This window comes from Archocentrus centrarchus, chromosome 8 (genome assembly GCF_007364275.1).
Source record: "Archocentrus centrarchus isolate MPI-CPG fArcCen1 chromosome 8, fArcCen1, whole genome shotgun sequence".
NCBI lineage: Eukaryota > Metazoa > Chordata > Actinopteri > Cichliformes > Cichlidae > Archocentrus > Archocentrus centrarchus.
Genome location: NC_044353.1, coordinates 20,962,253 through 20,982,425, shown reverse-complemented (window position 1 = coordinate 20,982,425; position 20,173 = coordinate 20,962,253). Strand labels below are relative to the sequence as shown.

At 41.5% G+C, this 20,173-nt stretch overlaps 1 long non-coding RNA gene across 1 annotated transcript in view; it reads right to left on the bottom strand.

The window, feature by feature from the left end:
• Positions 1 to 14,379: 14,379 nt before the first annotated feature.
• Positions 14,380 to 20,173, bottom strand: part of LOC115784735 (uncharacterized) — a 49,401-nt gene continuing 43,607 nt past the window's right edge. Inside the window, exons 4-5 of the long non-coding RNA XR_004020289.1 lie at positions 17,236 to 17,300; positions 14,380 to 15,553 (exon numbers count right to left, since the gene is read on the bottom strand). This is a non-coding gene — a long non-coding RNA (uncharacterized LOC115784735). The remainder of the gene's footprint in view (positions 15,554 to 17,235; positions 17,301 to 20,173) is intronic.

The following is a 20,173-nucleotide window of genomic DNA, read 5'->3' as shown; positions in this document are numbered from 1 at the left end:
CAAACATTACCTTCTGTCTATGTAGCACTGCTGCAAAGCCATCCTTCCCTTCATGTCCATATACCCATCTCCTCTGTATAACCTGTTTAGCTTTTTTCTCTTTTATATGTTCTGGCAAATCAGTATATTTGCAAGTGACGGTGCTGCAAGGGAACCTCTGAGAGACTGGTCATAGTGCAGCTACATGACTTAGGAATAATTTTCCACTAATGTGTAATTATCACCAGTGTGCTTTTACAAGCAGGATAATACCGTAAAACGTTGGAACCCCAGCCAAGTTCTTTCATCTCATTCTCTTCACCCTTAATTTTTCTCTTAATTGTCGAGGCAATGGGATAACAAAACGGCTACTGAGAATAGGAATGGCTGCAATCTGATGACAGACTCATGGTAAATTTCAAATGAAGGTTTTCATGTGATGCATAATAAAATGATCATGTTTTAAAGAATGAGTGAGGCCTATAAAACTTGCTGGATCTAATCTGTTAACACTCACAGCTGTCAATGCACCCCCAGCACAGAGCAGTACACATTGTGCAGTACCAATATGAGTGCAGAACAACACACGAACACACTTTTTTCTCTCTTAATCATCTTTGCTCTGTCATGTATGCCAATTTGTGCAAATGTGCAAATTCATACACACCCTGCAGAAAGCCACTGGATACAGAGATACTGACACTTCCTTTGGGTTTATACTCTTAAGCTACAATGACAGGCTAAACAAGTCTTAGCAGAGTACATTCATACACTATTCAATAACCCTTGGCCTAAGGCCTTCTCCACTGTCGGCAGTTAGTGAAGGGTGGAGCTAACGTACTTATTAATTTTGGATCAGACCTGGCAAGACAGCAAAATATTCACACTTCTGGCCAGCAAGCAGTAGCCCTTCAATTCAACAGTTTCCTACTGTGTGCCCTAAATCATAGCTCTATATTTATAACAGTAAGTACCTGATTCCTCGCTTACTGGTGATTATAACTGCATTATTTTTGTATACTTTGTTTCTGAGAGATGCTTAAAATGCCTGAATCTCAAATTTTTAAAAGCCTTTGTGAAATTCAAGACAGCATATAAATGCTTAGGTTTCTGGGAAAACTTTGTGTAACTGCTGCAAACTGCTGACTATTGCCATCCATGACATCCCATAATTTGAGTTCCATCTTATCCTCTTGTGGTTGTGTATCACAGAGACAACATCAACAGTAAGTCTGTCCTCCAAGTGAACTGCGCTCTGTGCCCTGACGAAGCGAAGGGGAACAACAGCCCTTATGGCTATGGGACAGGTAAATTGCATGTGAAACAAGGGGCTGTTTGTGTGAGACAGAAACATGACACTTTCTAATGCAGGAAGTGATTTTTTTTTTTTCTCTCACTGTAAAATAAAGAATCAGAGGGAGCATTATAGAAACAATAATGGCACCTTTGTGTCTGTTAAGGTGTTAGAACAAGGTGATGTATGACTGACAAGCAATATGTTCCCAAGCCATGCATGTCTCATCATGTATGAAAGTTCACCGCAGCTTGAGCAGCAGTGGGGATAATACCATTCAACATGGTATGGTACAAGAAAATTGCCCTTGGAGCTTGCCCAGGCAGTAACTGAGCTGTGGAAGTGTAACAGACTTCTGTGTGCAAGTCACTGCAAAGGAGACATGGAAGGAAATCTAAAGTTCTCCTCTTTCCTGTTGATAATTGCTTATTGCATTGGGTAACACTGTCAAACCAAAGCTACAGATCTGAATCCAGCATACATTATAATTTGCAGGATTCAGGTATATTATTGTACCTTGTTGCCATTTATCAGCTTTCCTTCTTCTCCCCTGGAAGAAATCTCTGTTTGGTCACTGAAAAAAAAAACAAAAAAAAAACACCAGCACCCACCCCATCATTAAATCTCTGCCTTAATGTCTAAGCTTTATGTCCAGTTTAACAAGGCACTCATGTAGAGAGATGAGGGATATGGTGCCTTCTTAGAGGTTTGGCTCAAGACTTGATAGTCTTCTGTGGCATGTAACAGTACCCAAACATAAAAGCTCCTCTGCCTTACCATATAGCCATCTTGGCAGTGCTGGTGTTATACTAACATATCACGTCATAGCACCATCTTGTAAAGCCAAGATGCAGACACGCTAATGATTTTTGCTGTGTGAGGATGGATGTGATCTTTATAGATTCAAGATGAGTAATGTAACCATGATATAGATAACATATGTTCTCTTGCATCTTCTCCAGATCAGGAGGATGAAAGATGATGAAGTGTTAAGATGTCAGATCCCTGAAAGAAAGCTGGGTGACACTGGAGAGAAAAGGGAGTAAATGAAGAAGAAAAGGGAATAGGAGGCATGGGATTCAAAACAGTTCTCATGCAACATGCCAAGTATTAGGCTGGGGCATGCAGTCTGTGACCTCACTGAGAGGTAGAGCCTCTCGACAGTCTCACTGCATCAGCCCCACCACTTTTGTGGTTTTGTTTGGGACGGATCAAAAAAGCCCAAATTGAGCGCAGAACATGGAGGTGGGATGGCAGCCTGAAAATTAGCTGAAGTCGGCCAAGTGCCTGTGGTCGTCTAGTCAGGTCAACACTGGTCAAGGCAGAACATTGCCCCATCCATCCAGTAAAGGAAGCTTACCCTTGCTTCTGGCATGACTGGGTCACAAAGAGAAACCCCTCTTTCTGACCCAGAACGTTTGCCTTTGAAACCCTTTTGGAGAAATCTGCCATGCTGCACTACTGGTGCAGTAGCTGGACCTGAAACAAAAATCACAGCCAACTGCTTTTGAGGTGGAATCACTGCTCAACCCCTGCACTAATGTGAAAAGTAAGGCTGGAGGTGAAAGCGAGTAGGGAGACCATTTTGGGATTAAGGAACAGTACCCTTAGTGGATAAAGTGAAGCAACACATCATGCTGAGACAAAAATGGGAAAATGATTACAAAAAAATGATAAATAAGTTGAATTTAACTTGAATCCTGTTCCACTGACAGAGAGACTGGAGGTTTTTTAAAAGGGGGGGGGGGGGGGGGCAACTGATTATTACAGTAATGCCAGTAACTGTTGTATTTATGTTCTTATCAAATATTGCATATCTCATGTTGTATTATTATTTGTAGACCAGGTCCATGCACTAGCAACATGCATTTGACCTGTCTGATGCAACTGCAGAGTGGACTCTGTACATGAAGCTTGCTTAGTGAGACATTAGGCTGTGCATGTGTGAATTGAGAAAACCTACAGGAAATTTGGCAGCGTTCCTATTATGCTTACATCAGAAAGCTCTTTCTGTCTTCGTAGATTTTGCTCTTCTCCCACAGAGCTGAAATTTATCCAGCAGCTCTGCCTAGCTCTAGCCAGGATGCTAAACAGTCCCAGGTGCTGTCAGAGCTAAGCTAACACAATAGGCCCACCTAAACTGCAAGGCCTTTGGTTCCACCTCAAACTGTAGGCAGCCCTCACTTAAGCATCAAAACTATAACATGAAAATAATGGACTAAGTAATTGGCCCAACCTTTGTGCACTCATGCTCCATTATGCATAGCATCTATATTTCAACTGCTATGAATCTCAGTTACATTTCTATGTTATATCGGCAGGGATTGTTTTGTTTTGGTAAGTCCTCTGTTAGTTTGTTCAAAGGAATTGCTCAGTGCTTGCTGCCAATCATTTGTGCAGGTTTAATATAGCTAAAGGATGCCAAACCCCAAACCACTCTAGAGAAACTTGTCTTTTGTAAAATCCTGGCCTTGTTTAACTAGCAAGGTTAAGGCATTTTTTTTTAACTTCCTACACTAAAAAACAATACTTCCTGTTTCTGTTTTAGAAGCACTGTATGTGTCTATGTGATACAAGAAGCAGAACAAACTTGACTTTTTGTTTGAGTTGCTCTGACTGTGCTACACAGTTTTAATCTCCAGCAACTGAGCACGCTATGTGCTGTTGAATGCAGCTGCTACTATGATGCTTGTAATCGTCCTGTTTGTCAGGTGTGGGTATTTAGCAGTGCAGGCAATACCGTATCTACACTGCTTACATGGCCATTTGCCAGCAGTGTGTGAGGGCAATATGATTGCAGACATAAGCAGGTGAAGGGAGGGGTGCAGTGGCTACGTGCCTGCAGAGTGGTTTTACAGAGGCCAGGTTAAGGGGACAAAGGAAGAGAAACAGCAGAATCATGGATCATGATAAATCTCCCATACAGCGCACTAGGATCAGACTATAGATATACCATGCACATTATGGACAAATGCATACCAAAAATGAGCTAAACAATATATTATCCATTCTACATCGCACCCATCAGAGCCTTTCTCATAAACTCCCTACCACTCCACCTTCGACCCTTTAACCACCTTCTAGCCCTTATCTTTCCTTCGTTTTCATTTTTGTCTTCTAGTTCCAGGAGACCAGCGGTTCTACATAGCAGCCAAAAAGCCTTTATGAGATCATCGTTTCCTGTCGCCACATTACCCCCAAAATCTTTTCAACAGTGTTGTTATCTCATCTGGCATCAGGCCCATCATTTGTTGACAGTGTTCCTTGTCACTCCATCCCCTATTAAGAAACATAAGCATCTTTATATACACACATGGGTACATGCTCGCTGCTGCCCCTGTCATGGAGAATGAGCCAATGTCTGCAGCAGGCAGACTTTGTGAAAAAAAAAAAAATATCAGCACATATCCATTTTTTCGGAGGCCATTTTAGCTCGTTTAACTAGTCTGAAACTGAACACAAGGAAACTGAGCACAACCTGTAAAATACAGCAGAAATCTTTTTTCATATCATTTTACATCAGCAGCACGATGCAAAGAACTGGGAATAGTGCACATCTCTCTGACAGAAAGTATGTCACCATGCCAAGTGGATCCCACCCCACAGCTGCAACACTGCAGCATTTGGCCTGCATTGGAAGCACAGACACAAATCACTAATGTAAACCCTCAAAGACAGCCAAAGAAATAAACCCAGGCAACAGCAAAAAAAAAAATAATAATAATAATAATAATAAAATTGAATCACTGAAAGAGATACATCCCTATTCCAACATAATGAGGTCATTCACTTCATCCTTTCTCTCCTAAACAGAGCTCTATCACTTCCTCCTACATGTTTGATAAACCCAGTGGTGTTTTATGTATGTATGTTTGTGTGTGTGTGTGTGTTTTTAATCTCTCTAACTTTTGTTGCAGCGTTGCAGGGTCAGCCACAGGCCAACTGATGTCATCTGATTGTGCGAGCTGATTTGTTGTAGTGTCTCTATCAGTACTCATCTTATTCAGCTACTGTTTGCTTTTTAACCCACACAGAAGCGAGATGCTTGTCAGCGCTCACACATGACATAATGAGCAAGAGGTGGCTCATTAGTGTGTCAATTATGCGGGAGATACGACCATCTTATTTGTGTTAACCAGGCAGAGAAGCAAAGCGACAGAATGGAAGAATTGGGGGAGATATAGAGCACACAGTAGGCAATGAGTTATGAGGAAATGAAACATAAGCTCCCTTTAAAACAGCACCATGTGGAGAGAAGCCCTACAGAGAGTAAGGTAGAGGCCTTTAGTTCTCTCTGTTATCTCTTTCACAAAAAAGAGGATTTTTCCTTAACCCTTAACAAATGGAAACCATCTAATCATGCAGGCCATGTTAAAAGGCTGTGATGTTATCTTTTAATGCAAAATTAAAATTAAAGAAGTGTACATAGAGGCAGGCAGATAAATCTGGAATTTATCACAAATGCACAAGTTACACAGAGCAAGTGGCATTATAAATAGTGCAGTTGCTAAGGGCTGCATCTACATGACAGAAAAGGCATCTAAAATTATGACATTAATTTGGTCTACTCAGTCTTTCAGTGCAGCCATAATAAGATTTTATCTTTACACGTCAGTCTTACATTAGTCTCTTTTCAAACGCTATCTAAGTTCATTAGTGAGTGATGACTGAGTGTCTGGGTGAGTAACCAAAGAGGCACTGTAAAAGGAACACGAAAAACGAGTATTGTTTCCTGTCTGTACCTGGGAGTTTTACATAATAAGGAACAATAAAGCTCAAGTGTTCAAGCAGCACTGGCAGAGATTTGTTACTAATTCATTTATTATTTAATAATAATAGACAGAAATTGTGATGAACCTGTTGGTCAGTAAGGAGAAATTTGTCTTGGACAAACGTGACTATGAGAGTGAGAAAAAGAGGAACAGTGCCCTAAATTCACAGCTGCGAAACCATACAACATGTTGAGTACCGACAATGAAATTACAGTGTGTATGTGCATGTGGGTCACCTGCCTGGTGTCAAGTTAGAAGGAATGGAAGAAAGAAGGTGAATTATGGGCAGCATGGTGTTGCATTGCAAGGAGGCAGTGGGTGGTAGAGGTGGAAGTGCAGTGGAGATAATCCCCGGCTTTTGCTCTAAGTCCAGTGCATGCTGGGCAGATCAGTGGCTGAGGGAGGAGTGGTGCTACCCTGTGATAGTCACCCAGCCCCAAGCCTTCCACCTGACCAGCCTGCCAGCCTCTGCAGCCTGCAGGCCTGGAAACTCAGCCTTCAGCTTCAATCATGAGCTGCTGAACAGTTACTGCTAAGTCTTGCTGAACAGACTTTGAGCTTGCAATTGGTATGGCTGTGTCCTAAACTACCCCATCCACAAACAACACTGATCTTTTGCTCACATGCAAGTGAACCACTTCTTCTACAACTTATTGTTCATCATATTTCACATTTTAAGCAAATGCAATATGCAAATCAGTGTGTACAAAAGCCCTTGCAGCTACTGAATGAAAATGAAGTGTCCTGAAGAGGACAGAGGGGGTCAGTGGGTTAATGTGTTCAGTATGGCTATGGGTTTGACCCTGGGGAGAGATGAAGATGATAGGTTAACCCAGGGGCCACAAGGTCAGCTAACCCCCAGAGCACTTTTCTAGGCTGAGCCCCAATTCAGCTGGAGATCCTGAAGAGAGACCCCTTCAACCCACACATCACCCTGCATGCAGTTGTGAGCACCAGCTGTTTAGAAGACCACCAAATATAAGGAGGGAGAAAAAGAGAGGAAGTTCAGCTGACAGGATGTGCTCCAGTCCCAAGACACTCGATCACTCCCATCCATCCCACACTATTTGTTATCAATCATACCAAGCATTTTTTTATGTTCATTTCACACTATTTCCCCCATAAAAGTTGTGTTTTAACATTTTGCACCATGCCATAAAACAGCTACACACAGTCTTTAACTGTGATCCCAGTTTCTGAAAAGATTCTGGTGCTGAAAACATATAAATGCAATACACACACCCACTCCTCCCCCCAGTGGCAATAAACTCCGGCTCTTCCTCAGCCCATCATAACCTCTTGGGGACCTCACCACCATCACCACTGTCATTACGGCCATCACACTAATCATGCTTGGCCCCAGCTGTGAAGCCACAGTTTCACTCCCATGTCCATTGCTAAATAACTCCAACATGCCCCCGATTGTAAACACTTAACACATTTCTATACTGGAGGGATTTTTGAGATAGCTAAGCTGCCTTTTTTTTTTTCCCCCAGTCTACACCATAAGGTCATTGTTACTTCCCTCTGTTTACCGATTCAATTCATCTCTTGCTTTCCTTCTCTCTGGGGAGTTCCCAGGTGCCTCAGATGCATGGGGTGAAGTATGAGTAGACTGTATCAAAACAGGAAAGAAATTGCTTGACATCACTATGGGGAATTTAATGCTATAATTCTCATTATGTGTCATCCAAAAGCTCAGCAGCAGGATCAGTCTGAAATGGATCAATTGGTAGCATGACTGTGTGAATCAAAGGGTAGCACGCTGCTTTCTCACAGCATAAAAAGCAAACAATGAAAGGAGTTCACTCAGAGTACCTTCATAAACTAAAATGAGTTACGTATGTCAGCTGCATTATACTGTATGCTATGAGAAAGAGGACCTAATCCCAATAGGTGCCAAATTACAGTAACCTGCAAAGGTGTCAATGCCATCCAAGCTGGTGGAGATGGGACTGTTTTCTAATAGCTATTCTCAGGACGATTCAACGTGGGAATGCTTTTTGTCCCCCAGCGAGCACAATGAAGCTTCACATAAAAGAACTCATTCAGTGCCAGCAATGACATTACATGCACGCGACAGACGCATATAAACAAAGCAACACTTGCACAAATACAGCCTTCTGCATTTCCTCACAAACCTTTCGGCTTTATGGCACAAGGGTCTTGCAACCACATTTAAAGAAGAGGCTGGGAGGCACATCCCCAAAGACAGGGCATATGGAGCCAACTGCTGGAAAATCACCCAACCAACATAAAACACTGATCACTGTCAGGCACTGATATATGTTCCTGCAAGCCTCAGAAAAAAAAAAAAGTGGCTCAGAATATGAACGCATAACACAAGACATTCATATGAACAGGGTCTCACCTTTTGGAGTGAAAACTCTTAACTTTCCCCGATCAGATTGTTTTAAGTGTTCTATGTTGCCACTGATTTGCTACTGCCGCATTTCATCCAGAACTCTGACTGGAAGCGGGCCAGTGCAATGCTTTTCTCCATCCAAATCAATTTCTCTTAAATGTGTGAAATCATGCTTGTTTCTGCACACAGGAAAAGTGAACTGTGGGAGGCTAAATAACAGCTTTTTTTAATGTGAACTGCTCAGTCACGGCCAGATATTTTACAGATGTTCAGAAAATGCAGATTTGTGATTTGAGTAGTTTGTGAAATTTACATGTTAGTTTGGAGGGTACACATTTAAGAATGTTATGAGGTAGTTATTGTATTGGTGATTCTGAAAGTGGTATCCCTACTTTCATTTTTGTGTAAAATGACACATTTATGACACCATTATTATTTATCACATTCACAAGAACTAACACGTGCGAGGCACAGCATGGAATGCAGTGACATTGTATTCAAAATTAAAAACAAAAAACGGTTTTGACCTCAGAGTTTTCACAGAAGTAGGAAGCATTTTGAATTTCTAATAAGGAACGGAACACTTCGGCCTTCTCTGATAAGATCACCTAACACCAACTTTCTGGGCTACGTTTCAAGCAGGATGAAAAGCAAGAGAACGCTGCCTTTGAAATACAATCACAAGGGAAGAAAAACCCTGAGTCTGCAATATTTTCACATCCTCTGTTTCAAGATAAAAGCAGGCCTAAATTTGTTTCAGATTCCTCTGATTCCTGCATACACAGAGTGCATCATGGATTTAACCTTTACCCTCTTTGGTATTATTATCCCATAGTCACCAAAATGTGAAACCTTAATTTTTATTTTAGCATATTTCTTGCTCTTCAGTATATTATAAACATTCTCGTTAAGAGTTCATCATCATGGTACCTCGTTGAAGGCAGGACAGGATTGGCTAGGGATGATTGTTTTGTTTTCCCATTGCTGTGATTTCCTTGGGTGGATGCAAACATGGCTGTATGACAGCGATCTTGGTGTAGATGCATGCGAAGTGGGGTGTAGCAGATGAATCAAAAGTGTGTGTCGGTGCTGAGGGCCTCACTGATGTGTGTAAACTGTGTAAACAAGGGCTCGGTGCCTTCAGAGCTGATGCCTATCGACCAGCCCAGACACAGGAGTGACAGGTCTTATCTGGCAAAGTGACCGACTATTTGAGGTACGTCGGTGTGTGTAAGTGGGTGTGTAACACGCGTAGTGTGTTTTAGAAGTTTTCTCCGCAGATCTATAAAGGAGCAAGTTTAAAACAAATAAGAAAGCAAACTGCACACAGTGGCGCTGCCATCATGGTCTTCTTTGTGCTATCATTGTGATGGATCACTATGTGAATTCTTGCTGCTCTCTGTTAGCTCTACACATCAGGAAATGAAATTCAAGGACTGCGTGTAAAAAGGAACTTTGTGTGTGTTTGTGTGTCAAAGGGTCACGCCTTTTCCCTGACCAAAGGAGTCCCGCAGTGTGGGAGGCAGCAAACTGTCACACTGGTCTTTACAATGAAATGAGATATCGGTACTGTGGATCAGCATCATAAGAAATCCACCTTCTTACACATTTGAAAATTCAAACTTAAAGGCTAATTATAATGATTTCAGATAAAGCCTCTAATGATGAGACACTGACCTGAAGCAGCACTGATACACTTTTTTTGTTTGTTTGTTTTTGTTTTCATTAGTCTGCATTGTAGGTTGTTCTAATAAAACAAAACCAAAAAAAGGTGTTCACCTGGCATCCAATCATGCTTTTCCTTTGACTTAAAGGGGAAGTGACTGTTTTTGTTTTGTTTTTTTTCTGTAAGGTTAAAGAAGCAAAATAAACTGTAAATAAACAGCACATGACTGCTTTTAGGGGATTTTCTACCTTTACCCTAACTTACCACATACTTCTTAAGAGAAGTTTTACCACAGTGCATTAGGTTTCTGAGCATTCTCACCATATTTTGCGAAGTTACGGCGATGCCTCTCACTGACAGCTTCACATTAAGACATCATTTATCCTTGCGACTGACAGGTTTGACACCATCTTTCTAAATTCACCAGAGGCATAATGAAACAGCTCTATCCAACAATATTTCCTTTGGTAAACTCCAGAGTATCACCAGAGCTTCTAATGAAGAAGACAAGTGCTGACCTGACCTTTTGGCTTCACTTTTCTTTCACAGAGAAAAGAGATGAGCAACACTGTTTGAGAGAACTGACCTCCAAAAAATTCTGTGTCTTCCATTTAAATCAGATTCTTCCTCTTTATAAGTCAGTAAAGGTCACTCAGAGCTGATGCGGTGAATCTCTCATTCTGGAAAATTTTCAGATTTTCAGTGTAAAAATAAAGGGAGAGAATAAAATCATTTGTCATAATTTCCTCAGCCGGGCAGATTTGGCTCTGCCAGCTGGCTAAAGTTCAAATGTGCTGTTCAGTGGGCTGGGAGTGACGTTCTCACCATGCGGTGACAACCCCAAAGTGTTTGAGGTGGTCTCTCGGGCTGAATTCTGAATCCAGGAGTGAAATGGCCTGTCAGAGTGATGTATGATGTAGGGGGGAAAGAGGGCTGGCATCCTGGACTTGAGGACGTCTACCATGCTCCTTCATTTTACACTGCCTCATATATGTGTATGCAATGTTTTTCTCTCTAAAACATCCATTAAAAAATATTGTACTTTCATGAAAATTCTTTCATGCAGGTTAGGAGGAAGTCAAAAGCAATTTAAAAAGAAAAAGAATGGTTTTACTTAAGAATAATTAAAGTAAACAAAGTGAGTCCCACTGACAGCAATTGAATAAAAGCACTGACACAGAGTGACTTAGAGAAAAAAAAATCTCTGTTACTGGTATATATATATATATTCTGGTAATCACGTCTCCAGAAAAATAAAGGGAAATGCTCCTCTGAATCAACATGTGTTTGCTCATAATGTCAGGCTCGCATCATATTTACCATAACTGACAATTCTTTCTAAATCACTGCCTCTTCTCATTTTCACTCCTGGATCTACACCATTATTTCTGTCCCTGACAGACCCTCCCCCAGCCCCCTTCCCTTTTACCCAATCCCACCCCCAAAACTCTCCCACACCCCTTGCCCCCACCCCTTGCCTCACCACTGCCTCTCTGCATTGATGCTGATAATTACCACTGAATGGATCTGCAGATTCCCATGGATGTCAGTGGAGCCTTTGGCCTGCTCTGTCGCTCCCCTCCTCCTCATCCTCTCCTGCTTACCGAGTCTCTCTTTCCCTTACTCAATGAGGATTAGGAGTGAGCGAGAGAGGTGAGCGATGGAGAGGATGAGAGATGGTGCTTGCCCAGACTGAAGGATGGTTTGCCATGCAACCGCCTTATCTATGTCACCCTGCCAATCAAGGCTGTCAGCATGAATAAATTAGCAGCACTGCTGTATGTTTTTGTTTTTTGGGAAGTGTATTACCTTAATGTCACTCTCACTTGCAGATTATGTATTGATGATGTTCTTACTTGGGAAAATGCAGCCATAATAAACTCAATGTAAATCCCAAGACACAAAAACCTGTTGGAAAAAAAGATTCTCTCCATAAAAGAACAATTGTGTAAAATAAGGAGAAAGGGCAGACTATTGCAGATTCCCACAATTTCTTTTTCTTTTTTTTTTTTGCAAGCAAAGCTGAGTGGATCGACGTCATGGACATTGGGAGCCCACGCATCCTCAGCATGCCAGAGGTAACCGATACCCGGTCGGTGTTCAACCAAGCTCAAAAACCCACTAAAGCTGCTTTCGTCCAACAAAGTCCAAAAAGGGGCCAACCCTGTGCACCACAGTTAATCACATCACACCACAGGGAACAAGAAAGGCAAAGCATGAAAACTAAAGAGAGGAGCACTTTAAAGTGAGTAAGAGATCTAGCATGATGGGCACGATAAAGACAAAAACCTGTATGGAAAGAAGGAAAAAAGTTACCTTATATTGACTGTTTAAACCAATGTGTACCAGCAGAAGCACATGCGTCACACATGACTCTTTGGAGCAATATGTAATGTTCAACATGAAGCATGGACTCCCTCCAAGACCAAGTGGTAATTGTGTCATTTTTTTCTTTGAATACAGCTCCAATTTGAGGAAATGGTTTGGAGCATGCTGAAAGGCATCAGTGCTGCAGGAGAATTTGGAACCAACAAGGATTGGCTCAGAGCTATATGTCAACCTCCTTCAAATTATCCTCATTAATGACAATTCCAAAGGGAAATGGTCATTTGTATGTCTGTGATAGTCTGGTATACAGGGGCTGTAATATTTCTGGATACATACCAGTATGAAAAGTGGCATTTATTAGTTAGGGACACGGGTTTTACTGAGCTGAGCAATAAGCAGCCAGCAGATTTTCTGGCTCCAATACTGCGTGAGAACCTAGGATGTGTTACTTGATGTCACAGACCAGTGGAATGACAAACACCACCGCTGCCCACAGCTTCAAAAAAGCAAGACGTACAGAATACAGATTTTAAAAACCTCACTTACAGCATATTGCACAGGCTTAAATTATAAAATCAGCTGATTAATTAAAGAAAATTATCCATGGCTTGTGGACTACATGAAGACACACTCTCTCATTGAACTTGAACTTAATGAAAATGAGAAACAGTAAACCTTATACCAGAAACATGTGTAAGCTTCAAGTTTTAAGGGTTCATTGGTTGACACATCAAAGTTTTGTGACTTGACACTTCTTGCTGACATACTTCCTGACTCTGGTAGCTACATAAATACTCCATGTAGAGAAGAGGTTGAATGAAAAGGCAACCTATCATTATCCCATCCCTTTTTCCCATCTCCTCCATATCATTTCCCAAGACTGTTTACCACAAACACAACAGCAACACTGCCTGAGCTTATTATGGACAGCCAAACTGCAATACACTGCCAAGTCCTGCCCCATGGCCTGGGCCTAGCTCTGTTGTCTTGGTAACCCAGCATCCAAGAATCGGGGAGGGGGGGGGTGATGGTGATAGTGCTGGAGGTGGCAGTAGAGTGTCGGAGGGGGAGGCTTGCATGATGTCATTTTGTGGCATGGAGGGGGCCAATCAAACCCTGAGAAAATTATGTCACCTTTTGTTGAGCCGGTCCATTCAAGGCTATAGAAGTGCAGTGAATTGAGAGCTGCCGAGAGGTCATTCCTCCCCACCCCCCACCCCCCCTCTTGAGTTCTGTAAATGTGTATGTGTGTGAGAAAAGGGTGGAGAGAAAAAAAAGGGGGAGGGGGGGGGGGGGCAGACAAGCAGAGAAGTGCATTGTGGACATGCTAATGTTGTTGAACATAAGCAGGCCCATAAAGATGTCACGAAGCTCAACTTCCAAAACATCACCACCGGGGCCTTTATCCCGCTTGTCTTTTTTTTCAGGCTGCTATGACCTTGTCCACCTCAAATTTGGGTCTTAATATAATTCCTATGATGCTTGGGACAAGTTGTCAAGCACTAGAATAAAAGCCCGAACAAACTGCGAAGGAACTTGCCCAGTCAGCTTTGTTTTATTACTGAGGGAAAGACAACAATAAGTAACCTCTCGAGGAATAATTACACCCTTGGTAACTATACACTCTTGCACCTATGCACCATCCCCTTTCCCCACAAGGCCCTTAGCTCCCACCCACCCTGAACCAGACTTTATTGAATCACAGCTGAAATGACAGTGAAGGACAGTTGAATGGGAAGTCAGTGCTGAATTACTGAACTCACCCCGACTAACTGAAAACAATAAATGCATTAGCAATGCATGCTGTAATATTTTTTCTGAACAGGATGAGGGACCTGTGGGGATTTCTATATATGCTTGAAAACTCCCTGGATTTTGGCCCGTGTTGAACTGCACTCTGACATTAAGCACTTCTCCATCAACATCATACATGTAGTTTATAGAAAGTAAACTCAGCAGGACAACACAAATTTCCATGATGTAATCTTTTTAATGTTAGTTCCCTGTGATTATGGTAAGTGATGCATTTACATAGACATTGTTATATCAACTGAAAATATACTTTGAAATTTGTATTAGAGGGTTTATTCTGTAAAGGGGGGGGGCAGTTTGTCTTCATTTAAATTAAACAGAATTACATTTTTACTGTAAAGCTCACCTTTATCTTGCTTCCCTTTCGAAAAAAAAAGAAAAAAAAAAAAAAGATACAACCCCATTTATTCCTCAAGTGCTAGATTAGCACATACTGGCCTAACTAGTAATGAAGCCAGAATGACTAACCGTAACAAATATCACTGAAACATCCAGTCATTTATCTTACATTTGGAATGACACAACAGACAGCAGTTCGGATACACCTTTTAATTTCTGCTAACAGGGCCTAACAAAAACAACAAGTCATGGAGTCATAAATCATAATAAGAGTAAACTGCTTGACAGGATTATTAACTGAAATTAGCCCAAGCTGCCAATGTGTCACAATAAAATGCAGTGTCAGTGAAAGAGTTCTTGATTTTACACGGACAATAGCTTCTTTGTGGCAGCAATGAGAGGATAAAAATCACATTTCCACTGTCTGAAAATCCGATAAATCTCAATCACATGTGCATTCATTTGTTTTACACACTCGGAGATATGTGTTGTATTCCTCCCTGGATAAACTTTCTTATGCACAAGTGTAAGCGCTACCTTCAACTATGAAAACAGTCATAAAAACGACAATGACAACTGATCATTTTCCATGTGCAGTTCTGGTGCTTCCAGAATAACAAGGTAAATGTTGAAGCTACTGCATAAGCAGCACTGTGAATAAAATCTGAAAAATCAAGGAACGATGGATCAATTAAACCAATTTAAAAAATAAAGTCAAACAACATGCTGATCCATCAAAGTAGTAATAAATATACAACTCTCCTATAGAGCACTTCTCCAGATGGGGCTGACGATCTGTTCCATGATGTCTGAGCAGCAAAACACGATTCACTGTCCTGCTGAGTTTATGTCATAGCTTCTCCAAGTTCATGCTGCTCACTGAATCCCGAGAGCGAGACTGCCAGTGTAGGAGCTCATGTTGTCGGCGGCCGTGCCAGGAGCAAACATCTGCTTCAGAGGATGCTGGTCCACAGTCCAAACCGGGATTTAGTATGATCCTGGAAACATAATACACAAACTAATGACTGACTGGAGCCCAAAACCACTTACTTGAATATTGAGACATTTCTCATATCCATACTTAAGAAAAATAGAGGTATAGGATCTTTCATGGCAAAGTTTTCCTTAAAATGGTGAATTAATATTTAAGTCAAGTAATTATAAATTAGTAGAACATCAAAATTGATCAGCTTCTGCTCAACTGATTACTTGAGCAGAACAAATTTGCCTCCTTACCAACTTACCAGGCCAGCTAATCACACAAATGAAGCTAACTTTTTTTCACCCAAAAATAGTTAGCTTCATCATCTTTAAAACTAAAGACAGGAATATGAGGAGATTGCTTAATACTCAGATGAACAGCTGAATTAATATGTTGTTCTTTTTTATTTTCTTAATTCCCATCGTTAATCTCACTGCAACATCTGCTTTTAACCTAAAATGACGTAATCCAGGTAGGTGCCCTCTTGACGACCGAGGGTTTATTTTACCTCCCACAAAATACATTACGTTGTCCACCACCCACTCAAACCTGCATGTGTCATGGCAGCAAAGCCACAGGACGGGCCTGCCCTGCCTGTTCTTTGCCCGGGGATGGAACATGTCAGACGATAAGTAGTCATCTATCAATGTTTCCTATCTTCTTTCTGCTTGTCTGCACCGCTGAGTTGGTTTACCTGTGAGAAGTCACGTTCCATCAGCGTACAGTATAGCCTCATTCTTGTACTCTCTCTTCACATGGCTACTCCCTCCTCCACTTTTTGTTACCAATACATGCTATTAGCTACCCTTTATTTAGTTGTTTTTGTTTGCTTTTGAAAATCAGGCAAAGGTGGACAGAATTCCATTACTCGATTTTGTGTATCTCTTCTGGCCTCCATTCTGGATTTTCCCTTCCCACGTTTCTCTCACATGCCTCACCTTGGAGCAGAGCCAAGAGAGGAACATCAGCATACAGTGCCAGGTCCCAACCTGCCTCTTAGTCTCAGCCTGCCTGTGTACGTCTCTTTGCCTGAGGCCACAACTGAGGCCAGCCCCTATCACCATCCCTCATCAGCACATCTACTGTACCTGTCTGCTGGCACCCTGCCATCCATACACAGTTCCCCTCCATTTGGTGAGAGAACAAGATGGAAGGAAAGAAGGAAAAAAAAAAGACATTGCAAGCCAAAAATCCACAGAAAATGACTACTCATGTTGGGGTCAAGCAGATTTGACCTCCACTGAGAACACCCACGAGTATCCTGAGAGGCACACTCATACAGTACCACTCATTCAGCCGGCTGGTTGCCCTGCGCAATCCCATCAACAGGTTTCTTTGAAAGCCACCGACTCTGTGGTGGGTCATCAAAGCATATCTTCATTCAGGTCCAATGAAAGCATCTGAGACTCCTGAGAGAAGTTGTGTTTGAAGTGATATCTCTGTGCCCCTGCATTCTTTATCGTGCTGTCATGACTTGGGTTACACAATAAAAAAAAGCAAGAACATGGGCATGAATCCAGTGGCACCACCCTGATCATGTCTCTCATATATGTGAACTTACACTTCTTCCTCTGTTTGTTTAGTGAACATACCATAGTCTGGTTGTTTATAGCAACAGTCAGTGTTCCTAATAAGATGACACCATGTGTAATTACATATTCCTCTGAATTAGGATCAAACAAAAAGCAGAGTCCTTACCTGCTGAATCTGTTGCGATCATGTTTCCATTACTCAGCCTCTTCTTGGTGCTCACCTGAGATCATCTGGAAAAGATAAAGGATGGTGAAATAAAGTGATTCAGAGAGAGGTGAACATAAAAGACAAAAACTGGAGTCAAATTTTATCTAGACCAACTCTGCCCAAACTTGCATTAGCAAACTTTCTTAACTGTACATGAGAAAGATTTATAGATGTGACAGGGTTAACTTGTAGCAGTGTATAATGTCTGAGACCTGTTGGGAGAAATTCACTTGAATTTAATTATTTTAATATTTCTTCTTTAATTAATGATATGGTTTCTTTTTTTTCGCCTCTGAACATTAAAAAGAAGAAGAATAACATCAGTACAATAAGGATTACAGGTCAGGTTTTTTTTTAATAAATAAATAGCACGTAGGACTGCTGGCTTCATGTGCAGTGTCTGTAAAAGCAATGACTCTCACAATCAGACATATAGTTAGCGGCATTCCACAGCATTTAGGCCCACTTACTTATGCAAAATTATATTTGAAACTGGACCCAGAAAGCTGCAGCATACAGAGATTGAACAAAGGCAGGCAAAATCTTCCAGTTCTTATGAAGACTTTGTTTGGGGTGCAGCAGCTGGCACAGGCAGCTGTAGCCAGTAGCAGTCTGCTAGACTTCACCTCTGCTAATTCAAATCACTGTCTGGGACAAATAACATCCTGCTATGTGTTGGTACAGTCTGTGCACAAAACTTTGTCTGTGAAATGGAGCCATACGGCTTATAGATGCAGCATGCTAACCAAGCTTGCTAGCATTACTCTGCTGTCTAAACATTTTGGCTCCAGAATGTTAAGATTGCAATGGCTATAAAACTAAACTGGAAGTTTAAGGTGGCTATCTCTGTCTTTTATATGCAGTCTATGGGCATCAGTGATTGTCTGAGATTGACTTAAATTTGTTAGTGTGTTACACCTGCAGCAGTTAACCATATGAAAGAGGGCTAAAGCACAAAATGACTCATATATGCGTGACTACATGAAAATTAGTAAAACAGTACCATCACAGAAGCTAAAAAAGAAAAAAAAAAAAAAAAACTATGCTTCATCTATGTTTTATGTAAATCTTGGGTTTCAGGGCAGCTCTGCAAAACCTGGCAGCCCAGGAAAACTAAAGTAGTCAAAGTGGCTTTTCCATTGTACCATTTAAAATTTATTTGGTGTGCTGGTTTTATTTTATGAGGTCGATAGGTTCAGGTAGATACTCAATCAAGACTCTTGCAGGTTTCTACAGCAGATGCAAACACGTTAAGGGTTTGGACCAAAGACAGCTTGGGTCACTCTTCATCTATTCCAAGACAAAGGTGCTCACTGCTTCTGAGTTTCATTGTCTCAGGACTGTTACCTTGGCTACAAAGGCACTGTTTCCGAGTGACACAAAGCCTGAACTAAAAAAAAAAAAAAAAAAAAAAACTCCCTTTCAGGTTGAAGGCTCCAAGAGTAGAGGGGGAAACAGCAATAACAGGACGGTGGGGAGAGAAACTGAATACCAGCAAATTGCTTCCCAGAGTTTCTGGAGGACATGGTAAAATGATTCTTTCTTTCCTTTGCCTTTTAAAATACCTTTCCCTGGCACCAGGCACTGTAGGTAGTTGTGTGCTGGTCCCATTTCTTTTATATCCTTTCTTATATTTCCATTTTTTTCTAGCTATCATACTGTGCTAAGTGAGTTATCATGTACACCAGCAGACTGGAGCTGCATGTGGCTAGGCTAAGCCTCCAGATGAGGTAATGTTTAGAGAGTTGGTGAGCCAGGAGAAGGGTTGGTCAGGTCTTGATTAGCTCAGGGGTAGGGGCTCTCTCTAATATTGGACACCCCTTTGTCTGGTAAGATTACTACCTTATGAAAAACTACTCCTGCTGACACGCCTGATGGGATCAGAGCTTCCTGCCTGCTACATCATCCTGCTTATGAGCTCTCCACACACACAGGAGAGAAAACACACTGTCAAACAACAAGTACACTTTCACACACTTGTAACTCTCAGAAACTCTCAGAAGCATGAAGACTGAGAAATCAAGGCTCACTCACAAGACCTGTGCATGCTTACGTGTAAACAGGCATTTACACGACACTCCCACAAGCGAACACATATATCACCTCCTAGGGCCTCCTCTCTTCCATTTGTGTATGCCATGACCGCAGTTGATGACCCCGAGATGGAAAACAACCTGCAGTTATTAACAAGGCCAGATGACACACAAACACACGCTCATGCATGCTCACTTGTTTTTACTGTGGTCGTCTCCTCCAGCCACTCTCCAATGAAAATCACATGATGGACCAGTTCCAGCTCAAAAACACATCTGAGAATCTCCACCACAAAAAACATCAATAAACATTTCATAGGCAAAGCTTTAAGGGGATTTTAATCCTAGCAGTCCTCTAAAAAGGGCTAAGGCTATAGGATGATTTCAATTATTTGATATAATTTCTGATGGTCCATTAGTTCAAAATAAAGCTCTGATTATAAGAGATGTGTAAACAGAAAGTTGCAAACAAAACCTTCATCCGAGTCTGTAGAAGAGCTTTACTTTTTTCCAGATGTGTAATTGACTGTTAATTAGTGGTGGCCTTACTTTTGCAAATAAACTGTGTTTAAACTAAAGAACAGCGGAATAAACGCAGCAGTCTGGTCTGGTTGACCGCATTGCAAACTTCAACACCTCTCCTTCTCTACTGTGTAGGAGCCTATACTAACAAATGCTCATGTTCCTGCACTGCACTTTGTGAAAACAAATAAATACTTGTAGGTGTATGCACACAAGTACTGAAGTACATATATCCACACACACACATAAAAATCAGTCAGGGACACTGGCACAACCTTGCGCCAGCAGTCCTTTAAACCAGTCATGTGAAACGACCCGTTCTGCAAATCAGATTACATCTC